Source organism: Pan troglodytes, chromosome 13 (assembly GCF_028858775.2).
Source record: "Pan troglodytes isolate AG18354 chromosome 13, NHGRI_mPanTro3-v2.0_pri, whole genome shotgun sequence".
Taxonomy (NCBI): Eukaryota; Metazoa; Chordata; class Mammalia; order Primates; family Hominidae; genus Pan; species Pan troglodytes.
This window is the reverse complement of record NC_072411.2, coordinates 74,304,091-74,326,394: the sequence shown is the minus strand read 5'-3', so window position 1 is coordinate 74,326,394 and position 22,304 is coordinate 74,304,091. Positions and strand designations below refer to the sequence as shown.

The 22,304-nt window shown below is 42.3% G+C and overlaps 1 long non-coding RNA gene across 3 annotated transcripts in view; it reads right to left on the bottom strand.

Moving 5' to 3' along the window:
* Positions 1-22,304, bottom strand: part of LOC107973828 (uncharacterized) — a 257,209-nt gene that overhangs the window by 92,859 nt on the left and 142,046 nt on the right. Inside the window, exon 1 of one of the 3 annotated variants that reach the window (XR_001716302.3) lies at positions 18,669-18,983. The exons of the other annotated variants lie outside the window; for them this stretch is intronic. This is a non-coding gene — a long non-coding RNA (uncharacterized LOC107973828). Of the gene's footprint in view, positions 1-18,668; positions 18,984-22,304 lie in introns of those variants that run through there. 3 annotated transcript variants of the gene reach the window in all.

The window sequence follows — 22,304 nt, the reverse complement described above, 5'->3', positions numbered from 1 at the left end:
CCCAAAATTCTTGGGTGGAAATGTAATCCCCATTTGGTGGTGTTAAGAGAAGGGCTTCTGGGAAGTGATTAAGTCATCATGATATAGGAGTTAAAAAGAAATTATTTAGGCAGATAGTGAGGGTAAGGAAGTCCTCAGTAAGGTTTTCCTTTTAATGAAAAGTGCCCCCAAATCATTTTCTTTTCTAACAAAGAGCAGCCTGTAAAATTGAGCTGTAGACATAAACAAGCAAACTGGAAGCTTGCACAAGTGAATGCCTGTGGTTGTGCCAATAGAAAAACAAAGCTATCTGGGACTAGGCATGATCAAAATGGTGGCTCTATCTTCTCTTTGCCAGCCACATGTACAGTAAGGAGCAGACAAGGTGGCACCAGCCAAGTGGAAAGCCCATTTGCATAATAAGATTAGGGTGGGGATGACCGGCCTTCCCTGCTCCATATATAAACATTCCAAGATGGCTGAATAGGAACAGCTCAGGTCTGCAGCTCCCAGCATGATCAACACAGAAGATGAGTGATTTCCGCATTTCCAACTGAGGTAACTGGTTCATCCCACTGAGACTGGTTGGACAGTGGGTGCAGCCCACGGAGGGCAAGCAGAAGCAGTGTGGGGCGTCACCTCACCCGGGAAGCACAGGGGTTGGGGGATTTCCCTTTCCTAGTCAAGGGAAGCTGTGACAGACTAGACCTGGAAAATTGGTACACTCCCACAAATACTGCGCTTTTCCCATGGTCTTAGCAACCGGCAGACCAGGAGATTCTCTCCCATGCCTGGCTTGGCAAGTCCCACATCCACGGAGCCTTGCTCACTGCTAGTGTAGCACTCTGAGATCAACCTGTGAGGCTGCAGCCTGGTGGGGGGAGGGGCATCCACCATTGCTGAGGCTTGAGTAGGTAAACAAAGTGGCCAGGAAGCTCAAACTTGGCAGAGCCCGCCACAGCTCAGCAAGGCCTACAGCCTCTATAGACTCCACCTCTATGGGCAGGGCATAGCTGAACAAAAGGCAGCAGACAACTTCTGCAGACTTAAACATCCCTGTCTGACAGCTCTGAAGAGAGCAGTGGTTCTCCCAGAACAAGTGTTTGAGCTCTGAGAATGGACAGACTGCCTCCTCAAGTGGGTCGCTGACCCCCATGTAGCCTAACTGGGAGACACCTCCCAGTAGGGGCCGACAGACACCTAATACAGGTGGGTGCCCCTCTGGGATGAAGCTTCTAGAGGAAGAATCAGGCAGCAATATTTGCTGTTCTGCAAAATTTGCTGATCTGCAATATTTGCAATTCTGCAGTCTCCACTGGTGATACCCAGGCAAACAGGGTCTGGAGTGGACCTCCAGCAAACTCCAACAGACCTGCAGCTGAGAGTCCTGACTGTTAGAAGGAAAACTAACAGAAAGGAACAGCATCAACACCAACAAAAAGGACAGCCACACCAAAACCCCATCTGTAGGTCACTATCATCAAAGACCAAAGGTAGATAAAATCACAAAGATGGGGAGAAGCCAGAGCAGAAAAGCTGAAAATTATAAAAACCAGAACGCCTCTTCTCTTCCAAAGGATTGCAGCTCCTCACCAGCAACATAACAAAGCTGGACAGAAAATGACGAGTTGACAGAAATAGGCTTCAGAGGTCGGTAATAACAAACTTCTCCGAGCTAAAGGAGCATATTTTAACCCATAACAAGGAAGCTAAAAATCTTCAAAAAAGGTTAGATGAATGGCTAACTAGAATAAACAGTGTAAAGACCTTAAATGACCTGATGGAGCTGAAAACTATGGCACGAGAACTTCGTGACACATGCACAAGCTTCAATAGCTGATTTGATCAAATGGAAGAAAGGATATCAGTGATTGAAGATCAAATTAATGAAATAAAGTCAGAGGACAAGATTAGAGAAAAAAAGAGTAAAAAGAAATGAACAAAGCCTCCAAGAAATATGGGACTATGTGAAAATACCAAATCTACATTTGATTGGTGTACCTGAAAGTGATGGGGAGAATGGAACCAAGTTGTAAAACACTCTTCAGGGTATTATCCAGGAGAACTTCCCCAACCTAGCAAGGCAGGCCAACATTCAAATCCCGGTAATACAGAGAACACCACAAAGACACTCCTCAAGAAGAGCAACTCCAAGACACATAATTGTCAGATTCACCAAAGTTGAGATGAAGGAAAAAATGTTAAGGGCAGCCAGAAAGAAAGGTCAGGTTGCCTAAAAAGGGAAGCCCATCAGACTAACAGCAGATCTCCCAGCAGAAACCCCATCAGCCAGAAGAGAGTGGGGGCCAATATTCAATGTTCTGAAAGGAAAGACTTTTCAACCCAGAATTTCATATCCAGCCAAACTAAGCTTCATAAGTGAAGGAGAAATAAAATCCTTTACAGACAAGCAAATGCTGAGAGATTTTGTCACCACCAGGCCTGCCTTACAAGAGCTCCTGAAGGAAGCACTAAACATGGAAGGGAAAAACCAGTACCAGCCACTGCAAAAACATGCCAAATGGTAAAGAACATCAATACTATTAAGAAACTGCATCAATTAATGGGCAAAATAACCAGCTAACATCATAATGACAGGATCAAATTCAAACATAACAATATTAACCTTAAATGTAAATGGGCTAAATGCCCCCATTAAAAGACACAGACTGGCAAATTGGATAAAGAGTCAAGACCCATCAATGTGCTATACTCAGGAGATCCATCTCATGTGCAGAAATACACATAGGCTCAAAATAAAGGAATGGAGGAAGATCTATCAAACAAATGGAAAGCAAAAAAGAGCAGGGGTTGCAATCCTAGTCTCTGATAAAACAGACTTTAAACCAACAAAGATCAAAAGAGACAAAGGCCATTACATAATGGTAAAGGGATCAATTCAACAAGAAGAGCTAACTATCCTAAATATATATGCACCCAATACAGGAGCACCTAGATTCATAAAGCAAGTCCTTAGAGACCTACAAAAAGAGACTTAGACTCCCACACAATGATAATGGGAGACTTTAACACCCCACTGTTAATATTAGGTCAATGAGACAGAAGGTTAACAAGAATATCCAGGACTTGAACTCAGCTCTGCACCAAGCGGACCTAATAGACATCTACAGAACTCTCCACCCCAAATCAACAGAATATGCATTCTTCTCAGCACCACATCACACTTATTCTAAAACTGACCACATAATTGGAAGTAAAGCACTCCTCAGCAAATGTAAAAGAACAGAAATCACAACAAACTGTCCCTCAGACCACAGTGCAATCAAATTAGAACTCAGGATTAAGAAACTCACTCAAAACCACACAAGTACCTGGAAACTGAACAACCTGCTCCTGAATGACTACTGGGTACATAACAAAATGAAGGCAGAAATAAAGATGTTCTTTGAAACCAATGAGAACAAAGACACAACATACCAGAATCTCTGGGACACATTTAAAGCAGTGTGTAGAGGGAAATTTGTAGCACTAAATGCCCACAAGAGAAAGCAGGAAAGATCTAAAATTGACACCCTAACATCTCAATTAAAAGAACTAGAGAAGCCAGAGCAAACACATTCAAAAGCTAGCAGAAGGCAAGAAATAACTAAGATCAGAACAGAACTGAAGGAGATAGAGACACAAAAAACCCTTCAAAAAAATCAATGAATCCAGAAGCTGATTTTTTGAAAAGATCAACAAAATTGATAGACCACTAGCAAGAATAAAGGAGAAAAAAGAGAAGAATCAAATAGACACAATAAAAAATGATAAAGGGGATATCACCACCGATCCCACAGAAATACAAACTACTATCAGAGAATACTATAAACACCTCCACGCAAATAAACTAGAACATCTAGAAGAAATGGATAAATGCCTGGACACATACACCCCCCAAGACTAAGCCAGGAAGAAGTTGAATCTCTGAATAGACTAATAACAGGCTCTGAAATTGAGGCAATAATTAATAGCCTACCAACCAAAAAAAGTCCAGGACAAGATGGGTTCACAGCCGAATTCTACCAGAGGTACAAAGAGGAGCTGGTACCATTCCTTCTGAAATTATTCCAATCAATAGAAAAAGAGAGAATCCTCCCTAACTCATTTTATGAGGCCAGCAACATCCTGATACCAAAACCTGGCAGAGACACAACAAAAAAAGAGAATTTTAGACCAATATCCCTGATGAACATTGATGCAAAAATCCTCAATAAAATACTGGCAAACCGAATCCAGCAGCACATCAAAAAGCTTATCCACCATGATCAAGTGGGCTTCATCCCTGGGATGCAAGGCTGGTTCAACATACACAAATCAATAAACATAATCCACCACATAAACAGAACCAATGACAAAAAACACATGATCATCTCAATAGATGCAGAAAAGGCCTTCGATAAAATTCAACAGCCCTTCATGCTAAAAACTCTCAATAAACTAGGTATTGATGGAATGTATTTCAAAATAATAAGAGCTATTTATGATAAACCCGCAGCCAATATCATATTGAATGGGCAAAAACTGGAAGCATTCCCTTTGAAAACCGGCACAAGACAAGCATGCCCTCTCTCACCACTCCTATTCAACATAGTGTTGGAAGTTCTGGCCAGGGCAATCAGGCAAGAGAAAGAAATAAAGGGTATTCGATTAGGAAAAGAGGTGGCCAAATTGTTCCTGTTTGCAGATGACATGATTGTATATTTAGAAAACCCCATCCTCTCAGCCCAACATCTCCTTAAGCTGACAAGCAACTTCAGCAAAGTCTCAGGATACAAAATCAATGTGCAAAAATCACAAGCATTCCTATACACCAATAACAGACAAACAGAGAGCCAAATCATGAGTGAACTCCCATTCACAATTGCTACAAAGAGAATAAAATACCTAGGAATACAACTTACAAGGGATGTGAAGGACCTCTTCAAGGAGAACTACAAACCACTGCTCAACGAAATAAAAGAGGACACAAACTAATGGAAGAACATTCCATGCTCATGGATAGGAAGAATCAATATTGTGAAAATGGCCATACTTCCCCAAGGTAATTTATAGATTCAATGCCATCCCCATCAAGCTACCAATGACTATCTTCACAGAATTGGAAAAAACTACTTTAAAGTTCATATGGAACCAAAAAAGAGCCTGCATTGCCAAGACAATCCTAAGCCAAAAGAACAAAGCTGGAGGCATTACGCTACCTGACTTCAAACTATACTACAAGGTTACAGTAACCAAAACAGCATGGTATTGGTACCAAAACAGAGATATAGACCAATGCAACAGAACAGAGGCCTCAGAAATAACACCACACATCTACAACCATCTGATCTTTGACAAACCTGACAAAAACAACAATGGGAAAGGATTCCCTATTTAATAAATGGTGCTAGGAAAACTGGCTAGCCATATGTAGAAAGCTGAAACTGGATCCCTTCCTTACACCTTATACAAAAATTAATCCAAGATGGATTAAAGACTTAAATGTTAGCCCTAAAACCATAAAAACCCTAGAAGAAAACCTAGGCAATACCATTCAGGACATAAGCATGGGCAAAGGCTTCATGATTAAAACACCAAAGGCAACGGCAACAAAAGCCAAAATTGACAAATGGGATTTAATTAAACTAAAGAGCTTCTGCACAGCAAAAGAAACTAGCATCAGAGTGAACAGGCAACCAGAGAATGGGAGAAAATTTTTGCAATCTACCCATCTGACAAAGGGCTAATATCCAGAATCTACAAAGAAGTTAAACAAATTTACAAGAAAAAAACAAGCAACCCCATCAAAAAGTGGGCAAAGGATATGAACAGACACTTCTCAAAAGAAGACATTTATGCAGCCAACAGACACATGAAAAAATGCCCATCATCACTGGTCATCAGAGAAATGCAAATCAGAACCACCATGAGATACCATCTCACACCAGTTAGAATGGCGATCATTAAAAAGTCAGGAAACAACAGATGCTGGGGAGGATGTGGAGAAATAGGAACACTTTTACACTGTTAGGAGTGTAAATTATTTCAACCATTGTGGAAGACAGTGTGGCAATTCCTCAAGGATCTAGAACTAGAAATACCATCTGACCCAGCAATCCCATTACTGGGTATATACCCAAAGGATTATAAATCATGCTACTCTAAAGACACATGCACACGTATGTTTACTGCGGCACTATTCACAATAGCAAAGACTTGGAACCAACCCAAATGTCCATCAGTGATAGACTGGATTAAGAAAATGTGGCACATATACACCATGGAATACTATGCAGCCATAAAAAAGGATGAGTTCATGTCCTTTGTAGGGACATGGGTGAAGCTGGAAACCATCATTCTCAGCAAACTAACACAAGAACAGAAAATCAAACACCGCATGTTCTCACTCATAAGTGGGAACTGTACGAGAACACTTGGACACAGGGTGGGGAACATCACACACCAGGGCCTGTTGGGGGGTAGGGGGTTGGGGGAGGGAGAGCATTAGGAGAAATACCTAATGTAAATGATGAGTTGATGGATGCAGCAAACCAACATGGCACATGTATACCTATGTAACAAACCTGCACATTGTGCATATGTACCCTAGAACTTCAAGTATAATTTTAAAAAATAATAATAAATAAATAAACGTGACACCGGGTTGAACCAATCTGTGGGCCCTACGTAAATCAGAGACTGCATCTCAACCTTGCCTATAATATCTGCTGCAGTCTGCCACGTTTCCCTATCAGATGGCTCTCTTTCACAAGAAAGAGAGCTAGTCTCCTCTCTCCTTTCTTCTGCCTATTAAACTTTCTACTCTTTAACTCACTCCATGTGTGTATGTCCATGTTGTTAACCTCTGCACGAGACGATGAACCCCAGGTATTTACCCCAGACAATGAAGCCGCTTCAATGAGGGCTCATGAATGGATTAGTGCCTTATAAAGGGTTGAATGGAACTAGCTTAGGCCACTTTTTGCTCTTCCACTCTTCTACCACGGGAGGACTCAGTAAGAAGATCCTCACCAGACACCAAATTCATTGCTGTGCTGATCTTGGACTTCCCAGTCTCCAGAAATGTGAGAAATAAATTTCTGTTCTTTATAAATTGCCCAGTCTCAGGCATTTTGTTACAGCAGTGCAAATGGACTAAGACAGTCATCAATTCAGCAATCTTTTAGTTATTGCTTGCTATGTGCCAGGGAGTATGCTAATTTATAAAATCTACAAATGGTTATGCTATGAAGTTTGAACTAAAATATTAGCCATCTAATCTTCACACCAAAATTATTTAACACCCAAAATGATAGAAAATATGTATTCCCATTGTTATCTCACTTGTAATTCTTAATCAAGTGCATTCACCTGAGTCATATTGGGAGATTTTTGTTGTTGTTGTTGTTGTTGTTGAGATATGGTCACATCTGTCACCCATGCTGGTATGCAGTGATGCTATCTCAGCTCACTGCAACCTTTGCTTCCCAGGCTCAAGTGATCCTCCTACCTCAGCCTCCCGAGTAGCTGGGACTACAGGGATGCAATACCACACCCAGCTAATTTTTTGTATTTTTAGCAGAGACATGGTTTCATCATGTTTCCCAGGCTAGTCTTGAACTCCTGGGCTCAAGTAATCCTCCCACTTTAGATTCCCAAAGTGCTGGGATTATATGTATGAGGCACCACACCCGGCCTTTGGGATCTTTTTAAAAGTACAGATCCCAAGGTAGCATCCCAGACCCATGAAATCAGGATTTCTAAGAATGGGTCCCAGGTTTTCTAAGAATGGGTCCTTTGAAGATGCACCCAGGTCATTACAAAGTTTCTCTCTCATTCAGAGCCACTGATCTGGATGATCTTAATAGTAGCTGAACGGTTGAGATCCACAGTACCTAGTTGCTAATAGCTGGCTAAAAACCAAATTTCTGTATTATTTTAAATTAATTGCCATTGGACGTGGCCGCATTTATTGAGCAGGGGCCATGTGATTGGTGGGGTGGCATTTCAGTTAAAGGGGGATCCAAAGCATGATGAACACCATGACCCAAGATGTCCAGAGCAAAAAAGGACAAGGGTCTCAGAGAGGACATGAGGGAAGTAAGACAAGGAGACTACATCAAATGCTTAAGTAGGTGCCCCAGAAATAAGATCCATCCTAGCCACCCAGCGAGTGGCATAGGGAACCACAGACTGTGTCCAAACCTTACGCCCTAGAAAGAGCATCTGCATTCCAGCATTGGTTCAAGCACCAGACCCAGTCAATAGCAGGCCCTGACAGCTTATAGATAGGCAAAGTAGGGGCCATTGTTCCCTACATTTAAAAACTGCGGCAAAAACACTCATGGAGAATTCTATTAGTGTCAGGGAAACCCATTTATATAGAGTTTCATTTTTACAGAGAAAAGTATAACAGTGAGTGCTTATAAAGTGTCTACTATGGACTCTGTTCTAGGTGCTGTAAATGATAGAACCCAATGCTACTATTAGATACTTACTATTACTAGAACCCTGCAAGTGAGGGGAGCTGGGTCATAATTAAAGCAGCTCCAGAAAGGTTAAAATCCATCGCTTTCATCAACAAGACCCTCTGTGTTTCTGCCCTAGTGGCATGACCCTGACCTTCAGTAAATCAACTTTCAGGCATTCTAGACATGCTGTAGGCCCATACTACACATGCTTGTGTTGATGTTAACAAAGGAGAAGCATTCCCCTTAAGCGTGACTATGAGTGATTATTAACAAAGGACTCTAAAGCAATGCTGTTCAGTAAGAATATAACATAAGCCACATAAGTAAGTTTTACATTTTCTGGTAGCCATGTTAAAATAACTTAAGGGGTGAAATTAATCTTAGTATAGTTTTAACCCAATATTTCTAAAATGTTACTTTAACAAATCCACATGAAAAAATTATTGATGAGACATTTTACGTTCTTTTTTTCATGATAAGTCTTTGAAATCCAGTGTGTATATTATACTCGCAATGCACATCAATTTGGAGTGCTCAGTAACTATGTGTGGCTAATGGCTTCCATAATGGATGGTGCAACTCCAGAGGAACGGGAACATTAACTGCTGGAATCATCTCTCAATGCTGACTTGGAAGAATATAAGCTTTATTCTTTTTTTTTTTTTTTTTTTAATAAAAGCCACTTTTTCTTTTAGAATGTCTCCTTGTCCAACCTGCACAATTATTTGGGATCTTTTTATTTACATTTGAGCAGTCTCTATACACAGAAACTTTTTTTCTAATTGGCTGAATCTAGTCCCATCAGGACTCAAGGACTTTCTTGCTTGAGTCTTCCGGAATTTGGTGACTAAGAGCCTGTCAACTTTTCCAGGGCCTTCAGGGTAACTGATTTGCTTCATAGCCTTTAATAAGTCCAGCAATTTACTCTGTGAAGAGGCCCAACTTTTCATAACTTGAGATTATACTAATGCAACCCCTTTTGTATATACCAAAGCCCCATGGCCCCTTTGGCTCCAGGCTTGTCTTTCTCTAAAATTTTTCTGTCTCTCCTGACATACAAAGACCAGAGTCCAACCCAGCCATCCAACTGCAGATGGTACACAAGTTAATGCAGAGATGATGTTTGGGGTCTATACCTATATTTGACATGCCTACCTCTTTCTTGCACTCCCCTTCCCTTTTTCTCAATTGTTACTACACCTTAGTAAAAAAATTATGTTCAAAAAGCTCCCAGAATTCTTCTCCATTGGCCTTTTTAGTTTTAAAACAAACAAAGAAACTCTTTGAGAACGTAGATCAGAATTTCAAAACCTCAGGCTTCAACAAGGAGTGGCCAGTCTGACACTTACTCCCATGTATGAACTTGTCTAATATGTTTTTATATCCTGAAACATCATTTGGGTGACTAATATCCCCTGGGATAGGCCAGACATTTGGTTTCTTCGAACCCCACCCAAATTCTCAAGTGGGTCTCAAAAACATGCTGTAGAAAAGCCTGTGCTGATTGTTTTTAATATTCCAGAATCTTTAAAGCTAAAGACAGGTAACCAGAAAGTATTTTCCTCCTTCTGCGCTAACTGGCCTTGACCTAGAGGCTTTGGAAAGACAACGGATACAGAACTTGATGTATTGGTCATGGGCAGCTGTGGTCCATGGAGAAGGAAGAAAGCCCCACCTGCTAGTGAATGTCTTAGCCAAGGAGGGATGTCACTGTCAGGATTTTGAGAAGGACTTGAAAAGAAAAGAATGGGTGGATAAATGACAAGAGAGAGAAATGGACATGGGTGAGGAGGGCACAGTTGGCTGGGGAAACAAAAAACAATCTCTCCAGAGCATCAGATTTACACCATCAAAAGTACAGAAAGCAGGCCTTAGGCCCCCTTTCAGGATGCCCTTTTTCTTGTTGCCTAGACAGTCCTCCCTCACTGTCTGATTGTTTCCTGGACCCACAACCTCAGACACCAAAATTCAAGGATGCTCAAGTTCCCTCTATAAAATGGTGTAGTATTTGCATATAACCTACAGACATCCTCTTGTATACTTTAAATCATCTCTAGATTACTTATAATTCCTATTACAATGTCAATGCTACAGAGCATTGTAGTATATTGTTTGGGAAATAATAACAAGGAAAAAAGTCTGTACATGTTCAATAAAGACACAATTCTCTTTTTCGAATATTTTCAATCCTCGGTTAGTTGAATCCAGGGATGCAGAACCCGAGGATATGAAAGGCCAGCTACACTGATTTCGGCTCCCTGCAGGCTCTCCTTTCTTGTTCAAGTCTTTAAAATGCTAAGTATGGAAAAGCTGAGACAAGCTGGGGAGGAAGAGGAGGCAATCGATTATTCTTTGTCAGGTTTCTTCTCTTAAACAACGCTCAGGGCCACCAAGGTCTCAGCAATTTGACATATCTTCCTGCTCTTAGGGCTTGGCCTTCCTTCACTCCCTGCCCCACCATGGGACTCAAGACTTTAATTTTAGGGAAGGTGAAGATTTTGCATCTGTCTGGAAAGCAAGTCAGGCGGTTTTTCCCCTGCTCCTTTTAAATCCTGGGATTTTCCATCATTAGCCAGCACATGAATTCTTAAAGAGTTTCTTGCTAATCCCTGTCTAGATGGTTCGAGACACACACAACCACAGTAAAGATCTAGGTTGAAGTAAGCAGCCAGCAATATCTTATTCACAAGAGAAATTCTTAAATCTTTTGTTCAAAGAGAAGGATGTTTTCTGGGTTTTTTTCTAATGATATACAGAAAAGGGAAGCACATATCTGCAGTAACGAGGGAGCCAGCATCACCTGAGGTGCCTGTGGCTGCCCCTTCCCTAAGCTGCCCTGTGAGGAGCAACCATTCTGCTCCATCTGACTCAAGACTCAGGGGATTATTTCAGCAGCTTGGATGTCTCAGGGCCTATCACCCAAGAGGGGCTGCAGAGGAGGTTAGTGGTGTAAGAAGACAGATCACTATTGTCACAGATCCTAAAGCCTCTACATTCTGGACAAGTCCTTCTGCCTTTTACCTTTCAGAGCACTATCGGCTGTTAGTAGCAGGGACCTGATGATTTTTAAACAATTTATTTTTTGGCATACTTAATTGCTGACCTAAGGAGACTGTTGACAGTTCATGATTTTGTGATTTTAAAACTCCCATGCAGTAGGCTCCCTTCAATCCAAGGTTTACAGCAATATTTAGAAATAGGCCGTCGACTGATGAATGGATTTTACAAGGTGGTTATCCATGCCACATTTAGCCACACTATTCAGCCAGGAAAAGGAATGAAGTGCTGATACATGCAACAACATAGATGAAGCTTGAAAACATTATGTGTTTTCAAGTCACAGAAGGCCACATATTGTATGATTCTGTGAAATGCCAAATTGGCAAATCCATAGAGATAGAAGCAGATTCCTGGTTAACAAGGACTGACGGGAGAGAGAAATCAGAGTGACTGCTAACAGATACAAGGTTTCCTTTTCGGGCGATGAAAATATTTTGGAACTAGATCACACTGATGGTTGCACACCATTGAGAATGTACTAAATGTCTCTGATGGTAAATTTTATGTCATGAATTTTATCATATTTTTAAAGAGAGCCTGAGGTTTTTTTGGAAAAAAAAAAAAAAAAGGAAACCATCCTAACCCTTACTTTTAGCAAAGGCTGCCATTCCTGAGTTCAGCTTATAATCTTGTGCTTCGTTAAATGCTTCTCAGAGTTAATTGACCACCAGTTTTCTCCAATCAACCCCATAAGGGTTATATTTGACTAGGTAATATCAAGTATACTGCTCTTGGTTGATATTAGTCAGCAAAAGGTTGCTGTCTCGATACAAGCTCACGAAGGCTTCTCACAACGGGGATGGAAAGCAGTCACATGCGATGTTCATCAAGCCAGGAAAAACTACAAGGTTCATTCCGCCCTGGGAATGGCCCCTTACTGGACCACAGCGTCTGTGCCTTTCATTGCCCGCCTCCTTTTGTTAAACATGGAGAGGGATATGGCTGGTGTTTCAGGATAGAACACAAAAACCTGTTAATGTTGTCACCATTGACAAAGGAACTTCTCTTGTTACTTTGTACTTTTTAAAATCATTTAAATGTTCTTATCATGTACTTACATGAATTTTATAGTATATCATTCTACATTTATATTTGCATGTAAATAACACATATATAAAAAATGCCAGCTAGGTCACTTGACGTCTCAACTGAGTCTCATGAATTTAAAATTAGAAAACCGTCTGTTGAGGCTGGGTGCGGTAACTCACGCCTGTAATCCCAGCACTTTGGGAGGCCGAGGCGGGCGGATCACGAGATCAGGAGATCGAGACCATTCTGGCTAACACGGTGAAACCCCGTCTCTATTAAAAATACAAAAAAATTAGCCAGGCGTGGTGGCGGGCACCTGTAGTCCCAGCTACTCGGGAGGCTGAGGCAGGAGAATGGCGTGAACCTGGGAGGTGGAGCTTGCAGTGAGTGGAGATTGCGCCACTGCACTCCAGCCTGGGCGACAGAGCAAGACTCCGTCTCAAAAAAAGAAAACAGTCTGTTGAATCCAAATTGAGAGACATGCTATAAAGCAACTCACTTGGACACTTCAAAAACGTCAGTGACATCAAGAACGAAAAAAAATGTCAAGAAATGTTCCAGATTAAAGGAAGCTAAAGAGACCTAAAAATAACTGCAATACATGACCCTTGATTGGATCCTGGATCAGAAATTGTTTTAAAATTCTATAAAAAACATTATTGGGACAACTGGGAAATTTCAATGTGTGCCATATATTGGATAACGGCATTCTATCAATCATCAATGTTATATTGTAAGAGATGATAGGAAAATGACTTGCTTTTAGGAGATATATGCTGAAGGGGTAAAGTTTTAGCATGTCTACAACTAACTCTTGTGTATAAATGTGGAAGGTGGGGGAGAGAGTTAAAGCAAATGTGGACTTCTTTAGTGTTTGTTTGTTTGTTTGTTTGTTTTTCTAAGATGGAGTCTCACTCTGTTGCCCAGGCTGGAGTGCAGTGGCGTGATCTCGGCTCACTGCAACCTCCACCTCCTGGGTTCAAGTGATTCTCTTGCCTCAGCCTCCTGAGTAGCTGGGATTGCAGGCGCATACCACCACGCCCGGCTAGTTTTTGTATTTTTAGTAGTGACAGGGTTTCACCATGTTGGCCAGGCTGGTCTCGAACTCCTGACCTCAAGTGATCCACCCGCCTTGGCCTCTCAAAGTGCTGGGACCACAGGCGTAAGCCACCGCGCCCAGCTTATATGGACTTTTTTGAATTTCTACCTAATAACTGTCCTTAAAAAGAAAAAAGACACTTTGAGAGGCCGAGGCGGGCGGATCACGAGGTCAGGAGATCAAGACCATCCTGGCTAACATGGTGAAACCCCATCTCCACTAAAAATACAAAAAGAAATTAGCTGGGCATGGTGGCAGGTGCCTGTAGTCCCTGCTACTCGGGAGGCTGAGGCAGGAGAATGGCGTGAACCCGGGAGGCAGAGCTTGCAGTGAGCCAAGATCGTGCCACTGCACTCCAGCCTGGGCGACAGAGCGAGACTCCAGTCTCAAAAAAAAAGAGAGAAAAGAAAAATTCTGAATTTTTATTATACTAGCTACAGCAACAACAAACAGAAGCAGTGAAGTTCAAATTCTGAGCCACCAAGCAGAATTTTCAGTATAGTTTCCCTTATCCTTAATTACAAAACCAACATTCCCAGCAGACAGGGATTTGCTCTTCCCAGGGGCCTCCCCACAGCCAGCCCTGTTGGTCTGCCAAGAGAAGCTGCCAGCTGCCTCCACCCTCTTTGAGCCAATCTGTGCCCCGGGAAAAGCAAGTCACTTGGAGAAGCAGCTTTTCCAGTACAGTTGTATTTTATAAGGTCTACCAGATTTCCATTCCTCCCACCCCATTTATCCTTCACTTTTTTACACACATACACTTTTTACTATACATAACTGATGATTCAGGGGGTTAATCTGACGTGTGGCAAATCCAGACCCTTGCAGTAATTTATCTCATTGACATAATTATCTGGCTTATGGAACAATCAGTTAGAAATTTTTGTTCCCAAATAGGCAGATCTGGCTTTCTTAACCTCTTTAAGCCTCAGTTTCTCCGTCTCTAGTATGGGGTGGTAACAGTGATACTCACTCCATAGGGCTATTTGCAGAGTTAATAAGATTGTGCATGCACAGTGGCCAGAACATAGAAAGGTACTATTTAAGCACTATTTTAGGACTGACGTAAATGAGAGTGCAATTACCATTTAAAAAAAAATTTTGTTTTGAAGGAATCTGACTCTAATGTATGAAAATCAAAGATCACTTTAAGAAGTCACCTTAATCATAGAAAAAGGATTCAGTGAAGAATTTTTTCTGAATGATTCACTATGAACAAAATCATTGAAAAGTGATACTTTTAAAGGGCAAACTTATTACACGACACTTCCAAGATTTATTATTCCTAGTATTTAACTACTTATCTCTTCAATTTTCACACAAAGCTAATCATTAATATTATCGTATTCTAGAAGTAATTATTTTAAAAGCTTTTGCTGTAATAGCTGAAGCCTCTCTGGCTATTCCTGGTACCAAAGAAGGTAAAAGTGTTTATTTTTTTAGGACTGACATGAAAGAGATTGATTTCTGATGCCAAGAAATCACTTAGCATTCATGTGACTTCAACTTCACAGCATCTTGGAATATGTTTATCCTTAATCAAAATTCTTCCTAGAGGCAAAATGCCAACACTTTCACCTCTTTTGTACCTTCCCTCAGAAAACCCGGAGAGAGGTTGGAAACAAGGTCACGACCTAATGCTCCTCAGCCGTGCAGGCCAATGCTTTGTGGCGTCATCAGCTGCCCACCGTGAGCTGGTCACCACTTTGAGTCCAGTTCCCCCTGGCACCTCTTGCCTAGTGGATAATATCATACCTCACTTTCCAGCAGAGAAACCGAGCTGCAGAAGTTGAATGAAGGTCTCTAGGGATGCTCTTGGGTCCATCATTCATTATGTGAAATATGAAAGGTCAGTAACCTATCTACCTACTTTCAAAACAACCTCTTTACCAAATTTCGACTTGATGGTATTTTTTGCAATCAGATCTAAGTCCAGCACAAATGAAAATACAGAAATTTTTATTTTTAAATTGTTATCTAATAGACATTTATTTAGGGGAAGAAAATTTCTATAAGAGTTATTGTGAGCTTAACCATGGAACAGTGGTAGTCACTATTTTAAGCACTTTACAAATATTAACTAATACAATCTTCATAATGATCTTATATTATTATCCCCATTTACAGATGAGGAGATTAAGGCATGTGAAGGGTTAAGTAACTTGCCAGAGATCATGGAAAGAGCCCTAAAACATATTGTTAAGCAAATTGCAGAATAACATATATGACCCCATTTCTAAAAAAAAATTTAATATGGGTGTGTGTGTGTATTGTAAATATATAGAGCTTGAACAGATACAATTCAATCACCATCAGTGATTGCTTCTGGAGAGAGGAGTGGTGGGGTAGAGGAGGTTAAGAGGGCTTTCAAATTTTGCTCTTTTTATTTATCATTTGATTTTTTTTTTTTTTTTTTTTTTTGGAGACAGGGTCTCACTCTGTTGCCCAGGCTGCAGTACAGCAGTGCAATCGTGGCTCACTGCAATATCCACCTCCCAGGCAGCTCAAGCAATCTTTCCACCTCAGCCTCCTGAGTAGCTGGGACTACAGGTGTGCACCATCACACCCAGCTAATTTTTTGTAGAAACAGGGTTTGGCCATATTGCCCAGGCTGGTCTTGAACTCCTGAGCTCAGGAGATCTGCCTGCCTCAGCCTCCCAAAGTGCTGGGACTACAGGCATGAGCCACTGTGCCCAGCCGGAATATTTCATACTGAGAATATTTCAGGCATTACATGCATAATTTTTACTTTAGAAAACTCAAATAAAGGACCAGTTCTAACAAAACAGCCACAGAAATGAGCTTCCTCTTCCTTTGAAGGCACACAGAACTCTGTGATTTGGTGTTTCAGTAACCTCCATCAAAACGTTCATTCAAACAAGCATTGCTTGCACACCTACCAGGCTAGGGACTGTTGTATATGCCACCTCACTGAATCTTCATAATTCCCCACAAGGGATGGATTCAAAATTTTTTATTTCAAATTTTAGAAGAGTATTTTGGGGTATGTGGGTTATAAAAATGGAATAATTTACGTAGCACTTTCTGTAGCACTTTTCTCTTATACATCTATTAACATTTCTTTCTTCCTCTTAAGAATATGGTGAGGTAGGAAGCTCAAGAGATTATTACTCCCAGTTTATACATGTGGGAACTAAAGCTAAAAAGAATAAATAACTCACCCAAAATCACAAGCAAATTAGGAATGCAAACTAGAAATGAGAACCAAGTCTCCTGATCCCCTAATGTTCTTGCCAGCAGAGCTCGGCTCAACCAGCCCAATCATTCCTGTCATCTTCATGCCAACAGCTGATCACAAAGTGATTGACTGTTAGGCCCCTGTAGTGGTCATCTCGTCCAGTGACCCTCATTCCTGGCTACACACTGGAATCCCCTAGAGAGCTTTTAAAATTTATCAATGCCTGGGTCTCATCCCAGAATAATTAAATCAGAATCCATATGGGTAGGATTCAGACACCTGTATTTGCTAAAAGCTCTCCAGTGATTCTAATTTATAGGCAAAGTTGAGAACCAACATATCAGCTTTCAGGATAGCAAATAGGTGTCATTTCAGATGCTAACTCCAATTAACAGAATAGAAAGAGAAGGCCATCTAAGAAGGACCAGGAGCTGCCATGTGGGCTCAGAGGGCAGTGAACATTGTTGCCTCAGGAACTGGAGGGACGGGTGGCACAGGAGCTGTGTGCCAGCCAATCCTGATCTAACCCAACTCCCTCACTTTAAAGACAAGGAACCCAAGGCCAGAGAGTTTATGTGATTTACCATGGTAACAAAACAAGCTAGTGGCAGATCAAAGTCTAAACCAGGTCTCCTAAGGTCTAGATCAGTCCTCCATTTGTTTATATAACTGAGTGGCTCCCAACCCGATTCACGACCCCCGGGGAAGATGTAAGATCACCCTGTGATTGACCTGCTCTTGCCACCACGCACCGGCAGATTCAGAGGCCTACACCCAGCGCCACTCACATCGCCAAAACAGGTGCCACTCACAGCAGCCCAGGGGCCACTGGGCATTTCCAATACCAACTGCTCTCCCCTCCTGCCACCATTTGGGTTGTCCTTAAAAGTCAGAGAAACAGCTATTGCTGGGCCTGGAGTTGGGAGCTGTGGCCACAGCTTCCATTTATTACTAAACCATGGGAGAGGCTCCCAGGAATGTGCCTGGCAATGGGCCCCAGGCTGCCTCCCGCCATGCCCCAGGCACATCACTCTGGCATCTAAATCGCTGCCTGTCCTAGAAGCCTGTAGGGGTGACTCACGTGTGTGTGTGTATGTGTGTGTGTGTGTGACTCAAGGGTCTGTCATAAAGGCCCCATGAGTCACCCACTTCCTGACCAACACATTATGAAGACAGCTTCAGAATGCACAAAAGCACAGGAAAAGAGCCTGTTGGCCAGGAATGGGTTTTGTGTTTTCAGGAAACTGGTTACTTTTAATATAAATACACATACACAGAGAGCACCCAAGATAAAAGTCAACAAGCTTAGTGTCTCCTCATTGAGACAATGCTCTGTTCATAATGGTTTCTGAAAAATTTTTATTATGGCAAAATATACACAACATACAATTTACTATTTTAACCGTTTTTAAGTGTATAGTTCAGCAACATTAAGTCCATTCACACTGCTGTGCAAACATCGCCACTATCCCTCTTCAGAAATTTTTCATCTTCCCAAACTCAAAGTTCATATTCATTAAACAATAGCTCTCCATTCCCCTCTCCCCCAGTCCCTGGTAGCCACTATTCTCTGTTTCTTTGAATTTGACTGCTGTATCTATCTGTAATGTTTTATTTCATTAATCTTTTAGGGTTTTAAAAATTGCATTGTTATCTCTTTTTCTAAGGACAAACACGGATCATCCTTTGGCTTCTTGTACATTTCTTTTAGAATTCCCTAAATGTAAATAGAAAGGACTCTCTGGAGTTTTTATTCTCACGGGGTGGCTATAGATGGAGAAGCAGAGATGACCAGGGGCTGTTTCAATTGAGCAAAGAAGTTTGCCTTGGAGCACCAAACCCAACACACCTTGGTTGCTCACACAAAGAGGTCCCGTTTGCCACAATCCAGTGCTCTCCCCGGGTGGGTAGTGGTGGCTGTGAAAGGCAGCCCGCTTATGAGCCAAACTGTGCATCTGGGGCTCCCGCCCTCAGCAGCTTTCCTGGGAAACCAATGAAAGAGGAGAGAGGAGAACGCTGGGCTCTGGGAACTGGCGTAGTGGCCGGCATTTCTGCGGTTGTTCATACCGTGCCTCCAAGTGCATGCGCAGACCAGCTCCAGCTCTGGGCGCCTCTGCAGGAAGCGGGAGGCTGGCGGCCTATGAGGACTGCAGCTGCTTGCACTCACTGTCCCCACGGGTGACCTCACAAAGCACACTTCCTTTGCCTGCCCACTGCTCTCAGAGGCAGTGTGGACAGCCCCTCAGTGTATAGGCTTGAGAGAATCAGAAAGAGGTCAACTGCTGAGCAGCACTGTTGGGAACTTAGCCTAAGCAAAGTGCTTAGCCTGGGGTCCATGGACGCCCCACCCAATGGCAACCATGACCACAGAAAGCCAACAGTCTCGGGATTAGTGAATATTCTGAGCTCAGACTATGAATCCACTGACCTAGGTGTTTAATGAATATGAAGATATAAATGGAGTGAGCCCTTCCTTCAGAGCGCTCACAGCCTGGTTAGGAAGCTAGGACTCAGAGCCTAGGTCTCCAGCTAGGTGAAACTGTGCCGGATACCGTGTTCATACACTGTGTTCATACGTGGTGAAGAAGGTGCTAGCAGAGTTGGCTAGCTTCAGGAGGAAGCTGAGTCCTGAGACTCTCAGGGGCAGATTCCTTTATAAAGGTGCGACCTTTTTGGAGTACAGTTGTACATCTGAGAGGTTTTTAAAATTTTTGATTTTTGATCTCTTTGAAACAGGCCTCAACCATATGTTCCCAAGCCCCTGGGTTGCTGACTGGCAAGAGGAGAGAAGCCACTCCACCAAGCTGAAACAGTACCTGTCCCTCACGGTGGGGAGCTGAGGCAGCCCAGCAACCAGTCAATTTTTGCAGGACCAGAAGCACCATTAGAGGCCTTGCTTGCTGATTCATTTCCATACCTCGTTGATCTCCACCCACAGAACAATATGTAGAAGCATTTTCAAACAGTTCACACCAAATGCCCTCACTAACATTCCAAAGCAGCTACAGAGGAAATTAATGGTTTCCTTCAGAGGCTTTTATTTATACAAATGTAAAAACTCCTATTTATACCTTCCCAGATTTGTAGACCTCTTGCTGTTGTTTTTTCCTCCTGTTGCTTGGAGTAAAGAAGTGGGAATGATGCAAAAATGAAACCACTTTAGTAATACAGGAGAGTGACCGTTTGGTGTCAAATTGTGGACTATGGTGAGTACATGCATGGAGTCAGGAGACACAGAACAGCCAGTGACCCTGTAGTGCAAACATGATCAAGTCCCACACACACCTTTCCCATCTATAAACCTTTGAATGCCTTCCCATTGCTCTAGGAAAAAGACCAAATTCTTAATGGGGCTTGCCTTTCTCTCTCTGGTGCTTGCCTGTCTCTCTCTGGTGCTTCTCTAGCCTCATTTTGCAGCCACTTTGCCCCCTCTACAGTCACGCCCCCTTTGTCTTTCAGTTCCGTGATTGTATCATGTTCCCTCCAGTCTCAGCACCTTTACGGGCACGCATTCCTCCTGCCTAGAATATTGTTCCTGCTCAGCCCTTCATCTAGTTTAACCCCTAACACTCTTCAACCCCCAACACGAATATCATTTGCTCAAAGCAACAGTCCGGGTCTTTCTGTCTCCCTGCCATTCTCTTCTAGCCTCATTACTCCCCTGTTTATTCATGTGCTGAATGAGGCTAACACCTCTCCTGTCACTCTCTAGATTTTCTGCAAATATTAAATGAGGTATCTATGGGATGGCAGATGCAGAATGTATGTCTATTCCAACTTTCTAGTGTACCTTCCTGTACCGAAGAGACTAGTAAGCTAAAACCTAGTTTCCATACTCCCTTGCAACTACGTCTCCTAGGTGGTTTGGGTTCTACCAATCAAATATCCTTGAACAGGGCTGAAATGTAGATAGCTGAGAAGGGAGAGGGGCAGGGATGAAGTATGCATTCTGCTAGTATAGATCAGAGCTACAGTCACATGGCTATGGAGCCAACAGCACTGATCTCCAACTCAAAACATAGGTAATGCATTCTTGGACCCAACATTTCTGGCAGTGGCTTCCTGATTGTGGCAGAGGCAGATGCTGTAATGGCAGGCCAGTTCTGGAACACAGCTGTGGGAATCATCCTGGAGGTCCATGCTGAAGCCTCCTCCAGCCCTTCCAGCCATGTTGTAAGTACCTAATTCCTTATATCAGTCCTTTTCTGCTTAAACTACTTAAGTGATCTCCATTATCTGCACTTAACACTGCCCAGTAAATATGAGGACGTGCTTCCAGAACCACAAACTGCTATGGAAATGTGACTTATGGTTACTCATCAGGGGCCCAGAGCTTCCAGCCAAGGAGGGGCCATGTAAAGAATCATCAGTCATGGAGTTTCAGGAAGAGCAGGCAAGTGGCCACACTCTAAGAACAGTCTCCCCAGAGTCAACAGCTTTTTGTTGTTGTTGTTGTTGTTGTTGAGACAGAGTCTCACTCTGTCACCAGGCTGCAGTGCAGTGGCGTGATCTCAGCTCACTGCAGCCTCCACCTCCCAGGTTCAAGCAATTCTCCTGCCTCAGCCTCCTGAGTAGTTGGGACTACAGGTGTGTGCCACCACATGTGGCTAATTTTTTTGTATTTTTAGTAGAGACGGGGTTTCGCCATGTTGGCCAGGATGGTCTTGATCTCCTGACCTCATGATCTGCCCACCTCAGCCTCCCAAACTGCTGAGATTACAGGCATGAGCCACTGCGCCCGGCCAACAGACATTTTTAAAAGAAAAGCTTTTGATAAATTAAATTTAACAGTTTTTGGAAGCAAAGAATGATTCATGAATTGGGCAGCACTAAACTAGAAGAGATTCAGAGAAATTCACTCTGCAGTGTGGGCAGTATTTATAAACAGAACAGGAAGTAAAGGACAGAAAGAGCTTTATTGGTTACATCTCAGCATTTGTCTTGTTTGGACATGGTCTGATCAATCAGCTTCCTGTGATTGGCTAAAGCATGGCTGCTTGTGATTGGCTGAGACTCCACTGTTATGCTCCTATTAGATTTCCAATTTGTTTACTTACTAAACTAGGTTGCAGTTTGTTAATTAAAGACTCAAAGTACAGACTCAGCCTCAAGCCAATAGCCTCCTGCTTATTTCATTTAATACCATTTTAATCCAGAATCTGCACTTGAAAACATGTGTCTCAGTATCATTTTAGAATGCAGCTTGCCTTCTATATCCTTGGTTTTCCCTACTTGGAAAACACACACAGCCTGGAGTTTGCCATCTGTGGCATTTGAGGAGGGTTTTCTAGAGTTAAGCATCCCCTAATACATATCCAGGAAGGGCTGAGACATTCCTTTATCAGGTAGGAATCTCATGAGTCATTCCAAATGGCCTGTAGGTACCTTTCTCACTTTGACAAGTATATCCTGTATCCTGGATAGTTGCTCATTCTGCAGTCATTCTCAACTCCAGGATGGAGTGAGAGAAAGGATGCAGGCTTTT